Source organism: Oryx dammah, unplaced genomic scaffold (assembly GCF_014754425.2).
Source record: "Oryx dammah isolate SB20612 unplaced genomic scaffold, SCBI_Odam_1.1 HiC_scaffold_20, whole genome shotgun sequence".
In the NCBI taxonomy this organism is placed as follows: domain Eukaryota; kingdom Metazoa; phylum Chordata; class Mammalia; order Artiodactyla; family Bovidae; genus Oryx; species Oryx dammah.
In genome coordinates this window covers 52174088-52198664 of record NW_024070204.1, presented here as the reverse complement: position 1 = coordinate 52198664, position 24577 = coordinate 52174088, and the positions used below count along the sequence as shown (strand labels likewise).

The window sequence follows — 24577 nt, the reverse complement described above, 5'->3', positions numbered from 1 at the left end:
TATATGCCCACTGGCAAGATATCAGACACTCTGATTTTTAGAAGCATGCATAAAATATAAAAAGTTCAAACTGAAGAAATTTATGTCTTGAATAGCAAACTTCCCAGGCAAGTCCAAAAGGGTAAATTGAACTTACATTACAGGGTACTTCAATCAATCACATTCTGCAAGTTCATGTACTTGATGAAAAATGTGAACACTTAATCAGTGGGTCATCACTTCCATGAGTTTTCTACCCTGGAGTATGTCTCTAATCTCTCTCCTCCTTTAATTTTTTGTTTTATTTTTGATGGAGATTGTCTTATTCACTTAGTGTTCTCAAGGTACCAAATTAGTGATAATTTTTAGATTTCTACTAGTTTATGAAAGAAAGCATGAGGAAACAGGGCAACTCAAAGAAAGCTACACAAGGCAAGGATGAAAGTGGACTGTTAATTTCCATCAGGCAAACTCTAAGAACATATCCCTTTGTTCATTTACCCAAGGGGGAAAAAGGCATCCAAACAGATGTAGTTATGACGTAGGAACATTCATTTGAAGGCATCAGAAAAACCACAAATGCAAACACATTTCTTAGTACAGAATGCTTTTGTGTTACAACCAGTGATTCTTGGTGATGGCCCAAGGCCATCGTTAATTCTTTCTATAGAATTAATTACCATCCAGCTTTTAAGGGTGAGCAATGCAGGAATAATGGAGAAGGAAGTATAGTGCCCAGTAAGGTTTTTAAAAACAAATGAGGATGTACCGAGAAGTGTGCCTGTTTTTGGACTGAGTAGTAACTTTGTTTAATAACCAACAAAGGAAATTCAACAAACTCTGAGGGAATGTCCAGATTCCTTTTTTTATTTTGGTGTTCAGATGTATGGATTATTATGTAAAATCAAGGGCCGTGGCATGGAGCCTGGAATTCCTTCTATTATCACACATTTTCTCATTGAGATAGAAGGTGACCTGCATACAGATTACCAAACTGCAAAAACATCTTCCTGTTACTGAGTTTTTCTTAAGTTAAATTTGAAAGCAATCCATTCACATAGTACTTCTTTCTTTTATTAAATTTCAGAGACATGCTATATGAAGAAAATGCATAAAGGCAAAAGAGAATATTTTGGATAATTTAAAATTTATTGTTAAACATTTCCCTGTTCTTGGAGGAAAATATTCTAAAAGCAAATGATTAATTGAACCGTGACTTTAATGAACTCTGAGTACTTAATGATGCTAGATTTCCTATTTATATTTGCTTAATGCAAAAATTTTCATCTTGGTGGAAAGGCTCATGCTTCCAAGATTAAGAGAATCTGAGTTGCCTACATTTGTCCAAATGTGAACAGTAGAGCTCTCATTTCACTGCTTCTTAGCTTCTTGAAAACCCACTGGCATAAAGAAAGTGCTTCCACTTAATTAAATGACTCTGAGCAAGAGAGTAGTGTTATCAGAGAAGAGAGTCAGACTCTTTGCCTAGTGAAAACTTGTCCCTTTAGAGTTTTTAAAGTTTAGTTTGCACTGGCTTAAGACTGTCATCCCTGCTCCTTAAGTCTTTGCCATAACAGGGTTCAAAATTGTACATTTAGATATTTCCCATTTTTGGTGAGGAAGTTTTAAAGAATTAATTTGACTTTGGATCTGAGAATGTTTTTCTTTGGCATTATGACATTTGAAAATAAAAGGGAATGTTCTAAGTGTTGAAAATGGGCTCTGCTCCGCCCTGCGTGTCTCTGTGTATCTTGTATCTGTCATTGTGAAAACCTAAGGCGCACGAAATGGGAGGGAAAAAAAGACCATCGTTATTTATGAGAGTCACCTGGTTTGTTCTTGAACACTTAAAGCAGTGTTCATATTTTTCTCCTCTCTTTGAAGACCTGGTGCAGTGTCCATTTTAATGATGAATGCTCTGAATTCTTCCTTTATTTGGAAGGGATGCGTTAAAAATGTTAAATATAAGAATATAAGCAAACCACTTTAAGTGACGTTTTGCTAGTTTGGGAGGATAATTTATAGTAGTAGTAGATACAAAAAGGAGGAACTGGACATTGGACAGTGCAAAAGTGAGACATGATCCCAGTGGCTATGACAAGGGGAAGATTCTCCTACAAGTTTTGAGGTATGAGGGACTTATCTCTTTGTAAAGTTTTCAAGCCATCTCTTATTGGACTGGCATTTTATTTTTGCAAATATAAGTAAAGTTCTTATATGACTGCTTTGAGTTTTATGCCTGTTAGGGTGCTTAAGGCCACATTTCCCCCCAGGTTTTGGTTCTTTGTCCATATATCAAGGGCAAAGCTCAGATTTCTCTCTGTGTTGTTAACCTCAGGAAGTGTGTTTGTCATCTGTTGAATCTAGGGACAATCCTTGAGGGTCTGACTTTTGCTTTAATGGGACTGAACAAGTGACACTTACATGGTAATTACAGAATTTTACATTTTAGTGTAAAACCATTCTATCTCAAAATAATGAATGGAAAAGTGAGGCTTAGTGAGTTATTATTCTCTTTTAAGTTTCACAGTAGGAAAATCCCACATAGAAAAAAGGTTTAATTTTTACTTACTATTCTGAATTGTAATAGATCAACGAATGTCTCTTTAAAACTGGCCTTCTTGTGCCTCAATATGTTTACATGGTGCCTTTTAATTTAGGAGCAGCATTTAGTTGTAGACATCTAGGATTTTTTTCTCCTGCTACCTGCAAAGCATAGCAATTTAGGACAGAAAGAGAATAGTTAACAGAGTTCAGTTCAGTTCAGTTGCTCAGTTGTGTCCGACTCTTTGTGACCCCATGAACCGCAGCATGCCAGGCCTCCCTGTCCATCACCAACTCCTGGAGCCCACCCAAACCCATGTCCACTGAGTCAGTGATGCCATCCAACCATCTCATCCTCTTTCGTCCCCTTCTCCTACCTTCAATCTTTCCCGGCATCAGGGTCTTTTCAAATGAGTCAGATCCTCGCATCAGGTGGCCAAAGTATTGCAGTTTCAGCTTCAACATCAGTCCCTCCAATGAACACCCAGGACTGATCTCCTTTAGGATGGACTGGTTGGATCTCCTTGCAGTCCAAGGGACTCGCAAGAGTCTTCTCCAACACCACAGTTCAAAAGCATCAATTCTTCGGTGCTCAGCTTTCTTCACAGTCCAACTTTCACATCCATACATGACCACTGGAAAAACCATAGCCATGACCAGATGGACCTTTGTTGGCAAAGTAATGTCTCTGCTTTTTAATATGCTGTCTAGGTTGGTCATAACTTTCCTTCCAAGGAGTAAGCGTCTTTTAATTTCATGGCTGCAATCACCATCTGCAGTGATTTGGAGCCCCCCAAAATAAAGTCAGCCACTGTTTCCACTGTTTCCCCATCTATTTCCCATGAAGTGATGGGATAAGATGCCATGATCTTAGTTTTAGAATATGTTAGAAAATTTTATAAAGATGCTTATAGTAACAACTCTGTTTTCGTTTATTTTTCGGATATAAATTTATTTATTTTAATTGAAGGTTAATTACTTTACAATATTGTATTGGTTTTGCCATACATCAACATGAATCCGCCACAGGTATACACGTGTTCCCCATCCTGAACCCCCCTCCCTTCTCCCTCCCTGTACCATCCCTCTGGGTTGTCCCAGTGCACCAGCTTTGCTACAGTAGTCAAGACTATACCCCACCCCATTAGTGACCTGAATTAACTCTATTGACTCTTTTAATCCATTGGTTCCGAAAGGAAAGGAGCCAATTACAGTGACCCCAGCATCAGTTCTATGATTCAAGTTTTCCTTGACATTTCTCCAATGAAATATTAATACAGTATGACTCTCCTAAGGTTAAAAATTTAACACTTGAAGCTTGTAGTTCTGTTGAAAATTATCTTTATAGTAGTAGATTTACTAGCCTTCACTTTCAGAATAATAATCATTGTTTCCGAATGTTAGGTTCTGGCATTTTTCAATATGAATATACTTTCACTGATCTGGCTTTTTATTGTCTCGCGAGTATAAGGGAGCTAATGCGATAAAGTACAGCAATCTCCAAAGTGGGCTTCAAAAGGAATATATAAGTATTTATATTTATACTTACTTTTTAATGTCATCTGTTTACAAAATCAATATAGTTTAGAGATCACTGGTATGGTGAAAAGAAAATAGTTGTTGAGTTCAGAGATGTAGAATCAATCCCCAGATCCACTGATGCTTAAAGATCTGATTATTAGGAGATTACTTAATTTTTTTGAGCCTTAGTGTCTGTATCTGTAAGTTAGAAAAAATATCATACTGAGGTGAAATCACATAATAGTTGTTTGATAAATTCTATGTTGAGGTTTGCAGAAGCTTTTTTGTAGCTATAGGGCAGAAATGGATCAAATGGAAATGCCTGGAAATGAAGCCAGTTCCTCTCATGAAAGGGGTTCAAGTATAGCTTCCAAGACCAGTTAGGCAATATCTATATCATGTTAAAGATTCAGGCACAAAATGGGTGGTTACACTAGGTGAGAGTTCTATTTCCTATCAGTTACGTGGATTCTGGTCATGTTGTACCCATTCATAAACTGAATTGAAAATCAGTTCCCAAGTAAATTCCCAAGAATTGGGGCGAAGAGTATATTATCAGCTCAGGCTGCCATCACAAAATACTGTGGACTAGGTGGCTTAAACAAGAGAATTTTATTTCTCACAGTTTTGGAGGCTGAAGTCTAGGATCAAGGAGCTGGTTAATTTGGTTCCTAGTGAGAGCTTTCTTCCTGGCCTTCTCACTGTGTCCTCACATGAGAGAAAGAGGGAGCAAGCTCTCTGGTGTCTCTTCTTATAAGTGTACTAATCCTATCATTAGGACCCCACCTCGTAACGTTATCTAATCCTAATTACTCCCAAAGCCCACACCTCCAATATCATTACATTGGTAGTTAGGATTTCAACATAGAAATTTGGAGGGCACAGCATTTAGTCCATAACAATGAGTTTGGTTTATTATTTATTTGTTTATTTGTTTATTTTTAAGGGATGATTCTATTGTCACTGTTATATTTATGCCTAAAGATTCGCAACCGATTTTCTCGAGTCCACATATTCTCTCAACTAGACAACACTGAAAATTATGCAGTTAACATATTTTTCTTCATTTCCTGTTTTCTAGATTTTATGTTGTGGGTACTCAGTGATGATTTCTGAGGTTCTAATCAGTAATTCATAGATCTTAGGGGATAATTTTAATTTTACTCAAAAATATATTTCCTCCCTTTACTATTTCCATTTTGCTTATTTTATATTTTTTGTTCTCAATATCCAATCCAGTAACATAAATCTCCAAAGTTCCTTCTCCTTCCAGTGGGCTTACCATTTGACCTAACATTTTAGAGGTTTGTAAATTTCAGACCTGATTATCTGAGCCCCAGTTCTATTAATGCCTCTGCCATTATACTCACCAGAAGTAAAAAGTAAAGATACAGATGAGGGGAGAGGCACATAGAAATTCCTATAGTGATAGTGCACTTTTAAGTTATTTTTAAAAAAACTCTAAAGTACATTTCCTTATAATATCTCTATTGGCATTCTCTGAACTTATGAAATTTTATAAATCTTTTCACCTAGAGAATGAACTGGATATATTTTTTTCTTCATTAATCAACTCTCTTATGTATTAAATTATAATATATCTTGTAGTAATTTACATTAAATGCTCAGTTTCCTAGTACCCTGAATCATTTTCTTCCTACCAGTTTGGAGAGATTCACAGTATCTTATGCTCAACTGGATTGATTGGTTTCTTGATGAAACTGTCCTCTGACTTAAGATTCTTTTAGATACTCCACACTTGGATAAAATTGTCACTCACCAGATGTCTGTCTTTTAATTGACGTTCCCTATATTTTTTGATAGAATTGTTGTGTTTGTTCAAAAGTGAAAACAAATCCTGTGCTGCTGTTTGGAGGGCACAGAGTATCTAGGAACTACTTAGCATCTGAATTTAAAGCCCTTAGAAATGGGCTTCCCAGTTTGGATACCAGGAGCCAGGAGCCCACTTGATGAAATATGCCCAGAGGCTTCCTAGATCATTTCTTTCTCTTGTCGCAAAAGACCTCAGATGTCCAACATTTGTAAATCAAAGTTATCTTTTACTTAAAAAAAATTTTTTTTCCAGTTGTGTTTTTGCACTGCTGAATTTTTGGAGGCAACTGCTCTTTTAAGGGCCCTAACTGCACTCAATATGCCGGCAAATTTGGAAAACTCAGCAGTGGCCACAGGACTGGAAAAGGTCAGTTTTCATTCCAATCCCAAAGAAAGGCAATGCCAAAGAATGCTCAAACTACCGCACAATTGCACTCATCTCACACACTAGTAAAGTAATGCTCAAAATTCTCCAAGCCAGACTTCAGCAATACGTGAACCGTGAACTCCCTGATGTTCAAGCTGGTTTTAGAAAAGGCAGGGGAACCAGAGATCAAATTGCCAACATCCGCTGGATCATGGAAAAAGCAAGAGAGTTCCAGAAAAAACATCTATTTCTCCTTTATTGACTATGCCAAAGCATTTGACTGTGTGGATCACAATAAACTGTGGAAGATTCTGAGAGAGATGGGAATACCAGACCACCTAACCTGCCTCTTAAGAAATCTGTATGCAGGTCAGGAAGCAAGAGTTAGAACTGGACATGGAACACCAGACTGGTTCCAAATAGGAAAAGGAGTCCGTCAAGGCTGTATATTGTCACTCTGCTTATTTAACTTATATGCAGAGTACATTATGAGAAACGCTGGACTGGAAGAAAAGCAAGCTGGAATCAAGATTGCCGGGAGAAATATCCATAACCTCAGATATGCAGAGGACACCACCCTTATGGCAGAAAGTGAAGAGGAACTAAAAAGCCTCTTGATGAAAGTGAAAGAGGAGAGTGAAAAAGTTGGCTTAAAGCTCAACATTCAGAAAATGAAGATCATGGCTACTGGTTCCATCGTTTCATGGGAAATAGATGGGGAAACAGTGGAAACAGTGTCAGACTTTATTTTTGGGGGCTCCAATATCACTGCAGATGGTGATTGCAGCCATGAAATTAAAAGACGCTTACTCCTTGGAAGAAAGGTTATGAGCAACCTAGATAGTAAATTCAAAAGCAGAGACATTACTTTGGCGACTAAAGTCTGTCTAGTCAAGGCTATGGTTTTTCCTGTGGTCATGTATGGATGTGAGAGTTGGACTGTGAAGAAGGCTGAGTGCTGAAGAATTGATGCTTTTGAACTGTGGTGTTGGAGAAGACTCTTGCGAGTCCCTTGAACTGCAAGGAGATCCAACCAGTCCATTCTGAAAGAGATCAACCCTGGGATTTCTTTGGAAGGAATGATGCTGATGCTGAAACTCCAATACTTTGGCCACCTCATGCAAAGAGTTGACTCATTGGAAAAGACTTTGATGCTGGGAGGGATTGGGGGCAGGAGGAGAAGGAGACAACAGCGGATGAGATGGCTGGATGGCATCATGGACTCGATGGGCGTGAGTCTGAGTGAACTCCGGGAGTTGGTGATGGACAGGGAGGCCTGACGTGCTGCGATTCATGGGGTTGCAAATAGTCGGACACGATTGAGTGACTGAACTGAACTGAAATGAACTGAGAAATATACCATTTCATTCCATTGGTGCCTACTTGAAGAGGGGAGACTGAAAATAAATTTGGAAAGGATGATACATTTGTTAGGGCACTTCAGAGACGTCTACATTTATTGTTCCTCACCATTACTCTAAGACTGATTGTTTGGGGTTTTATGGTTAAAGTAAAAAATAATGGATCTCTTTCCAGACTGACCTCCTTTCTCTGCTGTATCCCTCACTACCTAAGGTATGAGACTGACAGAATTATAGCAGCTTAGAATCCTGATGAAGTTAAGTATATGGAAGCTGGATTTTTAATCTATGGTCTCTAAGTCCAAAGGTCAGAGGAGATACTATTGGTAAAGATGCTCTGAAAAGTGCAAAATCAAAGCCAAACCAAAATAACATTCTTGTTTGTGTCTTTATTAGCAATAAACTGAAATGAGACCTTGCAGTTTCAGAGGTTCCATTTCTTTGGTCATTAATCTTGCTTTCCTGCTTATGCTATTCCTGTACAAAATTCAAAAAATCTTTTTTGAATGCTACTGTGTGTTAGAAACTGTGCTTGCTAGCCTCTGGGTATCCAACGGGCAGTAAGATACATATGATCTCTACTCTTATAGAGCATATTTGACAACTGAATTTATAACTTTTGTAATTTTCTTTTTATTATTTCATCTCCCCACCCCACTCTGACCAGCCAAGCCTGTCCCCCTTTAATCCTTAATTCTTCCCATGGATGCTGAAGTTATCTCTCTTACACTCCTGTGCACTTATTCTTTGCATCCTGGGTATCCTCTTTGGCAGGATATTTTAAACTGTGAATAATGTGCTATGATTGTCAATTACACTCATTGTTGCAGAAACATAGATTATTTTCAAGTGGTTAAAAAGAATTTTTCTCGGGTAATCAACAATAGCACAAGAATAGCCAAGTCTAAGTGAATGTGAGTATGGAGAATAGTTCTCAAAGAATAGGGGCTGATCAGCCACCATTTGCTGCAAAATCAATAGCATGACAATTTTAGTGGCCAGAGTCAATCATTACATTGTTGCCTTGGAACAGACCTCCACATTTTTTTTTTTTTTCCCTGATAATGTGATGTGCTTGCTATTTCATTTTTGGGCAATTGCAAGTTGGAATTGAATTCTGAATGATTATATCCAAGAAATAATTGCATATATTGTACTTCATAATGTAAACATCAAAGATACATAAAAATGGAGAGAAGTTTTGTTGAGTTGATGAGGAATATTAAAGAATAACTCCTACAGAAAGTATTGCTCTATAACAAAGTGAAATTGTGAAAAAAAAGTGTAATAATTTGGTGAAGTTTTCTATTAGTAGTTTATCACTCCAGGAAAAAAAAAAAGGTTTACTTATGAAGGCCACTTACTTTTAACTAAAAGCAGTTTTCTATTTTTTAAATTAAATATCATTTTGGATTATTAAAATGGCCATCTATAAGGAAAGGTTTTGAAGGTTAAAAAATGATTTCAGTTTAAATGATCACTGTGTTTACATAGTTTTCCAAGGTCAGTGCTTCCAAAGGCAGCCCAGGGAAGGGCCATAAGTTCCTGAGTTACAGTCTTGGCTTTGCCACTTTGCATCCTGGTGGGGTTGAGAAAACCATAAATCATTAGATTATCATCAAATGTTCTCACTATCTACTATGATTTTTTAAGAGTAAAATAAGAAAACAGTGTTCAAAACACATTGCAAAATAAAAATGAACAAAAAGCCAAAACAGCAAAGCAAAAAACATTCCCAAATAGTGTTGTGTGATCCTCAGTTGTATCACGTGCTTCTGTACCAAGTCTTTTAAGCCTTAGGCATTTTTTTTAAAAAAAAACAAAACAGAATTGGTCCATTATAAACATTAACAAAAATCCTTTACTTTTATTGTTAGAAACAGTTGTTCTTGATGGTTCAAATGGTTCCCTAAGTTGTGGATATTAAAATCCTTTATGTCAAGGCCAAGAATGATTAACAGTTATATAGTTAGAGCCCTGAACTTGCTTCCGAGTTCCTTCTATTGCCTACATTGGTCATATACCACACACATGGAATTTGGGAGTATAGCCCATTATTAGCACAGGGATTGGGTATAAGATATTTAGCTTAAAACTGTCTTAGTATCATGACTGTCATCCTCCCAAATCCTTTACCATTATGGTAGTCTGGATTTCTATGTTGGTGTTAGTGCTTCTATACTCATGATTTGGCCGTATTTATAGTCCTCAGCCTCCTGAATTTAAGTTAGTCAACAGTATTTATTAAGTCCTCACCAACTATTTGACTGCACTACACCAGTCATACCCCACAGAGCTGCACACCAAATGATACCCTGGAGGTTCAGAGAATTAACATTCTAGGTTGGGATTTAAGCTCTTTAGGGAATCTGGCTCACTGAACATTAAAAACAAAATGTATTACAACTACTAAAAAAAACAATAATACCACAGTTCTATGACAAAAATCATCTTTTCTACAAATTCATTTAAAACAAAAGTGAGTTTTACAGGTCTTCATCTTTGCCTTATACTTTAAAATATTAAATGCCCAATTTATATTTTTCTAGAAGAGGCCATTACATAGCATTAATTTACCATCAGGGTTGCCTTTCAATATAAGATGAATCATATCAAGAGAGACCTAGATGTTGCTCAGAAATGATAGTCTCTGAAGGGATATTTGAAGGCAAACAAGGGTGTGGAGGAAACAATGAGAAATCTTCAGTATGTATGCATATGAAGACATAAAAGATTCTGTTTTTTGGAATTGTTCATGCAGGGATTCAGATTTATTTCCTCACCCAAAATAAATGAAGTAATTGGCAAAGCAGTCAGAGAGGAGCATCTCCTCCAGTGGGTAGTATTGTTGTCTATTTAGAAAGCATTTGTATGTTCTGACTTTTCAAAACAAGGCTAAAAACCTTTTAAGGTGAGAAGGGAAAATCAAAAACACCCCCCTTTAAAAATGGAGGCTTTAAATGTTGACTAAGGTGGCTTAGAATAGATATAAGTGAAAATATTTCTAATGGAGTTTTCTTATGACCCCGTGTTTTCTGAGGAGATTATCAGATGGTCTTCCATCACTATATTTCAAAGTTCTGATCAAATCTTTATGGTTTTTTAGATGTATTGTTTTGGGCTTCCCTAGTAGCTCAGACAGTAAAGCGTCTGCCTGCACTGCAAGAGACCTGGGTTCAATCCTTGGGTCAGGAAGATCCCCTGGAGAAAAAAATGGCAACCCACTCCAGTAGTCTTGCCTGGAGAATCCCATGGGCAGAGGAGCCTGGTGGGCTACAGTCCACGGGGTCGCAAAGAGTCGGACACGACTGAGTGACTTCAATTCACTTGCATAAGCAAGGTCAGTTCTCAGTCAAGAGTATACTCATTCCACTGAAAATATCCAAGGGTACTGAATTACCAGTGAGTCCAAACAGGCACCAAACCCCTATTACTATTACTCCTAGAAGAGTAACTTTAGAACATAGAGGAATTCTGAGGTGAACTATCCATCTTCTAGTTTAAGCTCAGAGGTGTAGAAAGTTGCAAAGAATGCCATTCCCATCCTTCCAATATGTAAAAATCCAGACACACTGTACATTCATGACTTTAAAAAATCCATCGGAGAATTGAAGTTGTAAAACAGCCAACCAGCCCTGAATCTGGCAAGAGGCAAACACATCCATCAAGGAGAAAGAGAATGCTTATAGAGCAGTAAGGAGAGTTAGCTAAAAGTTTTCAGAAACTATGCAGGTAAGAAGACAAAGGAGTGGCATCTTTTTAAGTCCTGAGACAAAATTGTTAACCTAGCATTCTATACTCAGTAAGAATATAATTAAAATATGAAGTAAAAGTTCTTTACTGGAGTGAAATATTCCAGCTTCGGGCAGGTTACAGTCCATGGGGTTGCAGAGTTGGACATAACTGAGTGACTAATACTTTCACTTTCAATTGTGTGTATATCTATAAACAGCAGAATCTAATTTGTTGTTTAGTTGCTAAGGCCTGACTTTTTGTGACTCCATGGACTATAGCCCACCAGGCTCCTCTGTCCATGGGATTTCCCAGACAACCATGCCTTTTCCTTCTCCAGGAGATCTTACCAACCCAGAGATTGAATCCAGGTCTCCTGCATTGCAGGCAGATACATACATCTGGGCAACAATATTATATTTTAAACTCCAAATGTTTTTGCATTCTGTAGTGTGAAAGAAAATAGAGGAGACTTTTGTTTAGGGACACATTTTAATTGTGAATGGAGGCCCCCAGACATGTTAGAAAGAAAGGTTACATTCCTCTTTTGCATAATAAAGTACGAGAATTTTTTAACATGCCCCTGGCTATTCAAGGGAGATACAATGCAGGGAGCAGTGCTCTGGAGGACTCTGGGGAGTAAAAAGATGGGAGAAAGCCCCTGCAGAAAAAGACACACATGGAAGCACGTGGGGATTTACCAATGGTCCCCGCAGTGGAGATGGCCTGGTTAAAACCACTTTAGGAGTACTGAGTTGTTGGGGTTTAAAGATTTTGTTTGTTTGCCTTGCTTATTTTTATTTTTATTTTCCCTCAAACCTTTCTTTAAGCCTGAATTACAACAGGATTGTAACAATTTTACCCCAGGGTGTGAGGAAGAAGAAGACTGTATTCACACTTGAGACAAGGGAAGTTTTGTGCAGGGAGGAACAGTGATGGTACACTAACTGAGACAGTTGTTCAAAGGAGCTGCAACAAATTCCACCTCGATACACACAAGCTGGGCTTCCCTGAAGGCTCAGTTGTAAGGAATCCACTTGCCAATGCAGGAGATGTGGGTTTGATCTTTGAATCCTGGAGATTCCCTGGAGAAGGAAATGGCAACCCATTCTAGTATTCTTACTTGGGAAATCCCATGAAAGAGGAGCCTGGCCCGTTATAGTCCATGGGGCTGCAAAAGAGTTCAATACAACTTAGTGACTAAACAACACACAAGTTCCTCAACTTCAGGTATGCCCAGAAATGCTGGGAAGGACTCTGAATGTCATATGATTACCTGGCAAGAGGGCTTTGTTCATTTTGTTTGTCCGCAGAAGTCTCAGTACTTGGGGTCATTCAAATATTTTGTGTGTATATCCTGGTACTGGAATACTTGGCCTAAGCTATTGTTCAGTTGCACAGCTGTGTCCAACTCTTACCACCCTCATGGACTGTAGCATACCAGGACTCCCTGTCCCTCACCATCTCCTGGAGTTTGCCAAGTTCATGTTCATTGCCTTGGTGATGCCATCCAACCATCTCATCTTCTGTAACCCTCTTCTTTTGCCTTCAATCTTTCCCAGCATCAGGGTCTTTTCCAGTGAGTTGGCTGTTCACATCAGCTGACCAAAGTATTGCAGTTTCAGGTTCAGCATAAGTCCTTCCAGTGAATTTTCAGGGTTGATCTCCTTTAGGATTGACTGGTTTGATCTCCTTGCAGTCCAAAGGACTCTCAAGAGTCTTCTCTTAACACCACAGTTCGAAAGCATCAGTTCTTCAGCGCTCTGCCTTCTTTACAGTCCAGCTCTCACAACCATACATGACTAATGGAAAAACCATAGCCTTGACTACATGGACACTTTGTTGGCAAAGTGATGTCTTTGCTTTTTAACACACTGTCTAGGTTTGTCATAGCCTTCCTGCCAAGAAGCGATCATCTTCTAATTTCAAGGCTGCAGTCACCATCCACAGTGATTTTAGTGCCCAAGAAGAGGAAATCTGTCACTGCTTCCACCATTTCCACATTCTATTTGCCATGAAGTGATGGGGTCAGATGCCATGATCTTAGTTTTTTTAATATGTAGCTTTAAGCCAGCTTTTTCACTCTCATCCTTCACCCTCATCAAGAGGTTCTTTAGTTCCTCTTTGCTTTCTACCATTAGAGTACTATAAGCTATGCTGTTTCAAATTACCTTATAAAATACTTTTGTAATACAATATTTTATAATGAAGATTCATTGAGTGCAACCAAATGCTAACACTTTATAAATATTTAATCATTTTAGTTAATATTTAGTTAATATTTACTCATTTTAGTTAATCTTCAAAACCAAAATTCTATAATATAGGTACCATTTTTATCTGTATTAGATGGACAAACCGAGGTACAAAAAGAACTAGTACGTATGCTTAATATACCAGCAATATAAATATTTGAAATAATAGCATAAAATATGAGGAAAATCTCCTCCAGATTATGTAGGTTTTGATAATAAAAGTGAATAGTCAAGGTATTTTAAAATATTTAAGTTCTATGCATACATCTTAATCAAAAGTGGATTTTTAGACTGTTGTGTGGGTGTAGGGATGAAGAATATTAAGTTAGTTTTTTTCTTATAACTGTACATAGATTTTAAGATGGCACCTATGCAAACACAGCAATTCTCTTAGTAAATTGACCATGTGGACCATATGACCTTTTGAGTATGTTTCTCCAAATGTTTCATTTCTAATTAGAGTAGTCTTTCAGATTTGAGTGACTAGATTTGCCTAAGGTGGATAGATTTTCATCCTTCCTAGAAAACAGTTTTATAAAATACCTTTGAGTTTTAGAATAGCAAGACTTTTATTCTTCAGCGATCCATGCAAAGAAATAGAGGAAAACAATAGAATGGGAAAGACTAGAGATCTCTTCAAGAAAATTAGAGATACCAAGGGAACATTTCATGCAAAGATGGGCTCTATAAAGGACAGAAATGCTCTGGACCTAACAGAAGCAGAAGATATTAAGAAGAGGTGGCAAGAATACATGGAAGAACTGTACAAAAAAGATCTTCATGACCCAGATAATCATGATGATGTGATCACTATTCTAGAGCCAGACATCTTGGAATGTGAAGTCAAGTGGGCCTTAGAAAGCATCACTACGAACAAAGCTAGTGGAGGTGATGGAATTCCAGTTGAGCTGTTTCAAATCCTGAAAGATGATGCTGTGAAAGTGCTGCACTCAATATGCCAGCAAATTTGGAAAACTCAGCAGTGGCCACAGGACTGGAAAAGGTCAGTTTTCATTCCAATCCCAAAGAAAGGCAATGCCAAAGAATGCTCAAACTACCGCACAATTGCACTCATCTCACACACTAGTAAAGTAATGCTCAAAATTCTCCAAGCCAGGCTTCAGCAATACGTGAACCATGAACTCCCTGATGTTCAAGCTCGTTTTAGAAAAGGCAGAGGAACCAGAGATCAAATTGCCAACACCCGCTGGACCATGGAAAAAGCAAGAGAGTTCCAGAAAAACATCTACTTCTGCTTTATTGACTATGCCAAAGCATTTGACTGTGTGGATCACAATAAACTGGAAAATTCTGAAAGAGATGGGAATACCAGACCACCTAACCTGCCTCTTGAGAAATCTGTATGCAGGTCAGGAAGCAATAGTTAGAACTGGACATGGAACAACAGACTGGTTCAAAATAGGAAAAGGAGTCCGTCAAGGCTGTATATTGTCACTCTGCTTATTTAACTTAAATGCAGAATACATCATGAGAAACACTGGACTGGAAGAAACACAAGCTGGAATCAAGATTGCTGGGAGAAATATCCATAACCTCAGATATGCAGATGACACCACCCTTATGGCAGAAAGTGAAGAGGAGCTAAAAAGCCTCTTGATGAAAGTGAAAGAGGAGAGTGAAAAAGTTGGCTTAAAGCTCAACATTCAGAAAACGAAGATCATGGCTACTGGTCCCATCACTTCATGGGAAATAGATGGGGAAACAATGGAAACAGTGTCAGGCTTTATTTTTTGGGGCTCCAAAATCACTGCAGATGGTGACTGCAGCCATGAAAGTAAAAGATGCTTACTCCTTGGAAGAAAAGTTATGACCAACCTAGATAGCATATTCAAAAGCAGAGACATTACTTTGCCGACTAAGGTCCATCTAGTCAAGGCTATGGTTTTTCCTGTGGTCATGTATGGTTGTGAGATTTGGACTGTGAAGGAGGCTGAGCATCGAAGAATTGATGCTTTTGAACTGTGGTGTTGGAGAAGACTCTTGAGAGTCCCTTGGACTGCGAGGAGATCCACCCAGTCCATTCTGAAGGAGATCAGCCCTGGGATTTCTTTGGAAGTAATGAGGCTAAAGTTGAAACTCCAGTACTTTGGCCACCTCATGCGAAGAGTTGACTCATTGGAAAAGACTCTGATGCTGGGAGGGATTGGGGGCAGGAGGAGAAGAGGACGACCGAGGATGAGATGGCTGGATGGCATCACGGACTCGATGAACCTGAGTCTGAGTGAACTCCGGGAGATGGTGATGGACAGGGAGGCCTAGCGTGCTGCAATTCATGGCGTCACAAACAGTTGGACACGACTGAGCGACTGACCTGAACTGAACTGAAGAGGTTTTATTCAAATCACTCCTTGGATGAGATAATCCTTTCCTCTACCTTAGATCAACACAGTCTTCATCAATGTCCTTTCTCTGAAAACAATGTATTTGTCTTTACATATCCTGCACAAGATAATTTTAGGAATTGACTGAATCTGCTTAGACATATAGAGTTTTTTTGTTTTTTTTTTCCTTGCTTTAAAAACAACTGTGCTCCCTTTGTGTGTGCAAAGGAGCAAACTAGTTGGTTTGTGTACCGTATTCTTTTTTAAAAAAAATTTTTTTTAAGTATAGTTGATTTACAATGTTGTGTTAATTTTCTGGTATAGAATAAAGTGAGTCAGTTAAATATTTATATATATATATATATATATATACTTTTAAATATTCTTTTCCATGATGATTTATCACAGGATAGTGAATATAGTTCCTCGTGCTATACAGTGGGACCTTGCTGTTTAGTCATCCTTATATACTAGTTTGCTTCTGCTAACCCCAAACTCCTAATCCTTCTCTCTGCCTTGGCAAACACAAGTCTGTTCTCTGTGTCTGTGAGTCTGCTTCTGTTTCATAGATACATTCCTTTGTGTTGTCTTTTAGATTCCACATATAGGTGATAGCCTATGGTATTTGTTGTTCTCTTTCTGACTAGCCTTGCTTAGCATGCTAATCTCTAGGTCTATCCCAAGTGCATTACTCTTGCTTAATCTTTCCACTCAGCTGATGCACACCTTCACAAATACCAATGTGTGGAGTCCATCTTTGACAGATACATAATCCTTTGTTCCAAATTCTACAATAGTTTAGCTTCTAAAGATAGCATGATTTTGCAGCATCTATAAAATAGTTTAGTTCAGAAATCATGAGCCTAAAATGTATTGTCAAGTACATATTTTGATCCCCAGACTTGAAAATATTTCTATGATTAGATTGTTGTGCTTTCTATTTTTCATGGCTTTCTATTTTCACTTGAGCTTTCCTAGATTTTTCCTCCTCTTTAAAATTAAACTACTGAATATTTTCTTTTATTATTTCCATTACTGAACATAAAACACCCTAAAGAGACAGATAAATGTATTTTTCAGAATTGTATAAACAGTCCATTGTAATTTAGTAAGAAGTTCTCATCTGTTATTTCATCTATTATGTCATTATATATCATCTATGTAACCATCTGTTTCTCTCCATAGCTTTTTCTGAAGCATTTTCATTTTCTTATCAAGTGCTCTTTATTTTGTGTATACAGAGACCTCATTGGGGTAATTGCTATACAAAGAATTCATATCATGCTTTTCAATTGCAAAGTGATTTTCACAAACATTACCTTATTTGAGATCATAATAACCTTGTAAATTAGGCTGGGTTATTATCTCTCCTTTTCTTGCAGATAAGACAACACAGGAATTGGGAAGGCATTTGCACTGAACACTTTTAAACCCTAACCCTGAGGTTTGTTTACTTTCCCTCCCTCTTTATTGATGTGTTCCCTTCCACTCTTAATCCTTAAATTATGTAGACCAGTGTTCAAAGGTCAGCCTATCAATTACTAGCTGTTAGTGAGCTATAGTTGAGTCTTAGTCATATCATCCAAAATAATGTAGATTAGAATGACTACATTGTATACTTGTTATGAAAACTAACCTCATGCGAAGAGTTGACTCATTGGAAAAGACTCTGATGCTGGGAGGGATTGGGGGCAGGAGAAGGGGACGACCGAGGATGAGATGGCTGGATGGCATCACAGACTCAATGGACGTGAGTCTGAGTGAACTCCGGGAGATGGTGATGGACAGGGAGGCCTGGTGTGCTGCGATTCATGGGGTCGCAAAGAGTCGGACACAACTGAGCGACTGAACTGAACTGAACTATGAAAACTAAGAGCTCTAAGGCATGTTAAAATGTCTAGCACAGCACCATCTCTTATATAATAGTTGCATAACAAATACCATATTTCCTTTCCCCTTACTGCTACTTAAACTTTCTTCTGAAATTTTAAATTGTTTGCCAAGTTTCACCTGGACTAGACTCTGAGGAGAATCATGATCAGTATAATTTATAAGGTAAAATTACAGTGGAAAAGAAAAAAAAAAAAGAGGTGAGTTGTTTTCTGTGAAACTAATGTGAAATTTGAGTTTTAGTCTGTCATGTAAGATAATGCAAACTAAAAATGACTTGCATGTCCACAAAAATTAAGTAATATAAAATGGTGCTAAAATCCAGAGGAATGGAAGTTAGTGAAATGGGTTATTTTATTCCTGTTACTGTGGTCTCTGAGTTTCTTTAGAATCTGTCTGCAGTAATAAAGGGTAAAAAGGTATGGATGCATTTATAATGTGTTTTCATTGTCTCTCTCTCAGCATGGATTAGTCTGATCTTATGGGAACTTAATGAAAACCATACATTTTTGTTAACTGGTGTATTAATGAATAAATCAAAAAAGATAGAGTTAGAAAACTGGCCCATTTCTTCATGTCTTGCTTTAACTAAGCTTTTCCCTTTCTCCATTTTACAGTAGCAATGAATGCTATCACATAGACAGACTTGGAAATTAGCCCCAGCTAAGAATCCCTGTATTCTTTGTGAGGGAAAAGGACTCAGGATGCTAACTGAATGTTTCAGTTAAAAAAAAAAATTGAGCTAATTCATTTAAGAATTTTTCCCAACTATTATATAGACCTATGGTAAAATTGAATAATATAAACAGTAGAGGCACGTATTTTGTGTTGTTAAAAGGTAATTGATATTGGCTTCCTCATTTTTGTATTTTGCTTAACGATGCTTTTCTACTCCAAGATTATAGATAATTTCACCCATGTTTTCTAACATTTTTATGGTTTCCTTTTCTCCCCTAAATTAAATTTATTTCTTTTCAAGTATGTTAGATGCTGAAATGATAGCTATTTGAAACAGTTTTTAAAGATTAATACTTTTCCATGGGGAGTTATCATACATGTGCTCTGATTGGTTATCATACAGAAGAAGGAAAGAAGGCACATTCCATAGTAGTGCTAAATACAACATGAAAATTACAGGCAATGGCAACCCACTCCAGTACTCTTGCCTGGAAAACCTCATGGACAGAGGAGCCTGGTAGGCTGCAGTCCATGGGGTCGCTAAGAGTCAGGCATGACTTGAGCGACTTCACTTTCACTTTTCACTTTCATGCATTGGAGAAGGAAATGGCAACCCACTCCAGTGATCTTGCCTGGAGAATCCCAGGGATGAGGGAGCCTGGTGGGCTGCCATCTGTGGGGTCGCACAGAGTCGGACACGACTGAAGCAACTTAGCAGCAGCAGCAATGAGAAAAAGCAGCATTCTTGTTTTTTCTTCTTTTCAATCATTATGTTACATGAGGTACAGCCATATTACTAAATAAGTACTAACATATAGACCTAGGATGGAGTTACCTGCTTATTCAGGGGGGCTTCCTAGAAGAATGGGTGGCATGAAGAGACCCATCATGTCTTATGAAGGAGAGTGGAGCGTAAGGGGGAAGATTGGTTAGGAAAGAGCCAATGAGTTATTTCTAGTGAGAGATTAGCATAGACAGGGACAATAGAATTGGCAAAAGAGAGTGATCAAATTCTTCTTCCTGCAGATAACATGCCAAGCAGAAATTCTGCCCCAAACCCCTAGGATAATGCTCTTCTTCCCAAGGTTTTACTTTTAACTTTGATAACTCTTGGTTAGGCCTTTTGAGTTTTTGTTTAGTCTTGTAGGGGTAGGGATTGGTTAGTCTTTGGGTGTGACTCTATCTACATCTCACTTCAGGCACTGTCAGTTTACCTAGATTAGGTAGGGTGGTTTGCAGCCTGAAATCTAGAAAATCTAAGTCCCAGGGCTCTGGTCCCAATAGCACAGTCCTCTGGGGCATGAGACCTGTGTATCATCCAGTATCACTTTTAATTAACAGCTGGGTTGTGGTCCTGAGTTCTATCCAACAGCTTTTGTCCTCCTACCATTTCTTAGGAACCCCAGCAGGGTCTAAGTGAGCCAAAATGTTCATCACATCTTCCCTGACTGTAAGTTCCCTGTTGCCTAAATCATTTTGTGAACATGTTTTCATTTTTAACATTTAGTATTTGTCCCCTCTATAGTCAAGGTTTTTATAGATAAGGAGTGACATAGACTTTCAGTCGTACATTGTTTTCCAAACTTGTGTCCCCTTATTTTTGCACCATTTGGAGAATAATCTATCTTTCTAATGAAAGTGGAAGTTTTTTGAATAGAAGGAGAAAAGAAAAACTACTTTTAGATTTCATTCAATTTTTGTTTGTTTGTTTTGTCACATGAGGGAGGTTACAACAGCCTCATAAAAATATTCCATTTTAAACTGAGGTTTAAGTACTAACCTGGGTCTCTGGGTGATTTGCCTGTTACTTGGAAGTAAAGGATTTCTTTGGAAGATTTTATGCTTTTGAACAGTTAGTACTATTTTTATTTGATTTTTAGTATTATTATTATTTGTAATTTAGGAATAAATTTATTGTTAATATCTCAACTCATTAGTTGATTCATTCCATGTTGAGTTTGGGAAGAAGTATTTTTATTAAATGATAATTCTCCTTTAAATGAAGTAGTACAAAGGAAAAGAATAATAGGAGAAACCAGGAAATAAATGGTTATTTGGGTGTTCAGAGTCTTAACCATTATCCAGTGCAGGTCCTAATAAATGGTTATTTGGAAACTAATGGGCAGCTTGGAGATCTTTTGAGGTTAATACACTTAAATGATACATTCATTTGTAGGAAAGGCTTCTACCAGGTGCCTGCTGCTAGAAGGCTTTTTCCTCAAGTACCTTCTCCTTCTTTGCATTATGCCCAGATCTTCAGCAGGGCAGTACAGGCGCCCGGGGACCTGTCTTCTCTTCTTTCCAATTCAGTGTCAATGTTCTGCTCCTCAATCTTACCCCTCTCCTGCTTATCTCAAGACTTGGAAAGGACATGAGAAATAGTGCCTTCTGAAAATAATGGTAGTAAGAAATAAGCTCATAGTCTTGTCTCATAGTCTATGACTATAAGCTCATAGTCTCTGACTAAGCCTTTAGTCATAACTAAAGGCATACAATACACAGTAGAGGAGGTATCTTTTTGTATTCTTAATGTGGCCAATTACTTTGCATTTCACCCTCATCCCTTTCCAGGGACTTGAAAGTGCTTTCCTGAAGTGAGGAGGACAGTTAGTGTAATCATTAGAAGAGAAATAGATACAGTATAATTTGGGATCATCTTGTTCATTGTCCATTTAATTTTTCATCAGACCCACACATGCTTCTGCACTCGGGTATATATAAAGCCAGATTTCCTACTAGAAAGAGCAAAGAATTCCAGAAACGGCCACTCAAGATACCAAGTTTCTCAGAGGAAATGAATGATTTCCAAACCTGCTCAGTGAGAAAGCAAGTAGAAGTGGGCTAAAGAGGTGAAGATAGAGAGTAACTAATAGGCAGGGCAAAAGGGTTAGAAATAGGAGCGGGAAGGATGATGATGGAAAGGAGAGGAAGGAAGCGCATTTCCATTTTATAAAACTGACCAAAGTAGTTGATGAAACAATATACCTAGCCTAGAGTTTAACCCAGGCTTTCCATTAAAAAGAGGCTTTCAATTAAAAATCTCTTTCTTGTTCTTTCACAATGACCTTGAATTTCAGTTTAGTGAAACTGAAATTTTGGTGCAGCTGTTATTTGATAATAACACATTGTGTTTTTCAGTTTACTTAGATTGTTTAAAAAACAGATAACTGAAAACCATCTGTTTATGTTTCTGTGTAATTTGTGCTCAGGACAGGGACCAGGAACAAATCATTGAAAATTCTGCTGGAAAAGTCTCTCGTTAATCTAAGGAGTCTGTAGTGCCAGGGGAAAAGGGTTCCAAGTGGGGGTGTTTTCTGAGACAAGCAGAAAATTAATTTCTTCCCTTGCGCTTTGTGGTTGGGTGGCATCTTTTTTATTTTCCTGGCAGTATCCGTCACGATGTCATGTGCACTTCAATAATCAGGAAAACTTCATATTATTAAAGTTCACTCCATGAGACTTTGATCAGTCTGTCTGGGAAGGGTCAGGAAATGCCATAGTTAAACAACTCTCCAGAAGATTTGGGCGTAGGTAGTCCAAGGACCACAGTTGGATAAATACCGCTTCTTAGAATGATAAATCTGTATCACATTTTGGGGACGTAAATTCAGGACAGGTATCCTGAAGCTCAACTGTCAATACCAAGAACTAAATTAAACACACACACACACACACACACACACACACACACACACACACACGCAATGCCCAAAACAACTCAAAGAGCATAACAACAAAACAAATAGTTCAAAGCAAAGTGATACCCAACAATGCACTTTAAATTGGTCCTTAGAGGTATAATAGAATCAGATCAAACTCAACTACTGAGACACAAATAGGCCAACTCTAAGCTGATGTTGAGAAATAATGGAAAACCTTTTAAAGGATCGTAGTTAATTCCAGTTTTTGACACCAAGCCCCGGGCTCTGGAAAGCATTATCAGTTTTACACAGAGCACCGATCCCCCATTTACGGCCCATGCTGAGTAAATCTATTTTGCTGAAGTTTCTTTTGTAATACTGTGTTGTATTTTGTTGGATGTATATTCTAATTTTTTGTGTTAACTCAAGGTTTTAAACTAAAAATATTCTCCCCTTTACTCCCCACCCCCAACCTTGTAAAGGACATAATACAGTTTTTCACTTGTTAAGAGTAGAATACTGGGAGAATTTACTCATTAGAAAATGGTGGTTGGTGTGGCAGGCTGGATCTTTCTCAAGGACGTGTATTCCCCCACTAAAGATGGGCCGGATTTCTGGATGACCATTAGGCTTCACTGTGCCTCAGATCCCTCCTCTATGAATTGGGGGCAGGGTATAGTTAATGATTTCTGAGGCCCTCTCTAATGCTAAATAGAATAAGAATGTGCTAAGCACTTTTATCTGTTCTCTCATGCAAACCTCACTACAACGCTTCATTTCCAATCAGGAACATTGTCATTAGAGATAAATTTAGAAGAAGATAGATTTAACAGTACCTGTGTTCTTGCCTGGAGAGTCCCAGTGATGGTGGGGCCTGGTGGGCTGCCATCTATGGGGTCGCACAGAGTCGGACACGACTGAAGCGATTTAGCAGTAGCAGTATTCATTTTCAAGTGGTAGTACTGAATTCTTCCCATATCTTTTCACTGGCTAGGGTTGAGTTTTGAGCCGTTTTATTTGTGCTTGCTTTTTTAGGGGCTATCTGTTAACAATTGACATGGAGAGGAGTGTAAGACTATGAAGGGGAGGAGAGAAGCAGCTATGTTTCAATCATAAGACTGCAAGTTTGTACAGATGACAATTATTGTTGACTTCAACTATGGAATGTAAAACAGTGGCTGCTATTTGTGCCTCTTGCCATTAGGTGGGGCAGTTGAAGAGTGGGAAAATAGCATTTTCAAGTAAAGTGATTTGTACTCAATGCTTTTCTCATGCTGAAAGTCATGTGGTAAAAGATACTTTGCTCTTATAGAGTTCAAACTCTGAAAGTGGCCAGACCTCTAGTTTCCTTTAAAATTCTGTCACTGAGGAAGAAAGGGTGTAACGGGTGGTGAAAGTAATAATATAATACTCAGGTTTTGATCTTAATATAAAATTTGCATTTAGGATTCAAAAGCCAAAATGGAGTCTGAAGCCAACTTATATGTTACATTTTTTCAGAAGAGTAAGCAAAGCGTGTGAGGTTGGGGGAGCAAAAAGGACAAGTTTATGAAAGTCCAGAAAGGGGAAAGCAGCCATGATAGTTATTGCAGCCCTCTTCTCAGTGCCTACTGATTTCCTTTAGCATCCTGGGCACTTAACTGCTTCACTCTCCTTACACTTTTTTTTTTTTTTTTCCAAAAAAGTCCATACCAATTAATTTATGTGGCACTTAATGGATAATTCATTAAGAAAACCTTTTGTGCCAAGCACATCATGATGAATTTTGATTGCTAATGCTACCTGGGCTCTGCTTTGAAGTGTTTTTATTGACCCACTCATAGATTTAAGTTGTTTTCATGGAACTTAAAAAATAACTTAGGAAAATTTCAAATCAATTCTTTAAAGAATAGCAACTTTATACTTACATTTGCTGGTGTCCACTTTTAGGACAAAGTATGAGAGATATGGAGAGGAAGACAAGAATACTAGTGTAGATGAGAGAAAGACTACTTGTTATTTTATCTTCTTAAAACTAAGAGTCCATGTGAAAGTCACTCAGTCATGTCTGACTCTTTGTCCATGTTCTCTATCCATGGAAATCTCCAGGCCAGAATATTGGAGTGGGTAGCCCTTCCCTTCTCCAGGGGATCTTCCCAACCCAGGGATTGAACTCAGGTCTCCCACATTGCAGGGAGATTCCTTACTGTCTGAGCCGCCAGAGAAGCCCAAGAATACTGAAGTTGGTAGCCTATCCCTTTTCCAGGGCATCTCTTGACCCAGGAATTGAACCAGGATCTCCTGCATTACAGGGGGATTCTTTTCCAGGGGAGCCACCAGGGAAACCCAAGAGTCCATAAGGCTATAATATTGAAGTTAGAGGGGAAATAGTAGATTTGGAAATTTACCCTTCAGATCAAAGAAACTCTTTTCATGAGACAGAGCAGTGAGATTC

General features: G+C 38.1%; 1 long non-coding RNA gene across 2 annotated transcripts in view; it reads left to right on the top strand.

Annotated features, from left to right (window-relative positions):
- The window catches only part of LOC120879545, a 513363-nt gene that overhangs the window by 327023 nt on the left and 161763 nt on the right, over positions 1 to 24577 (top strand). The gene's annotated exons all lie outside the window — the stretch shown is intronic.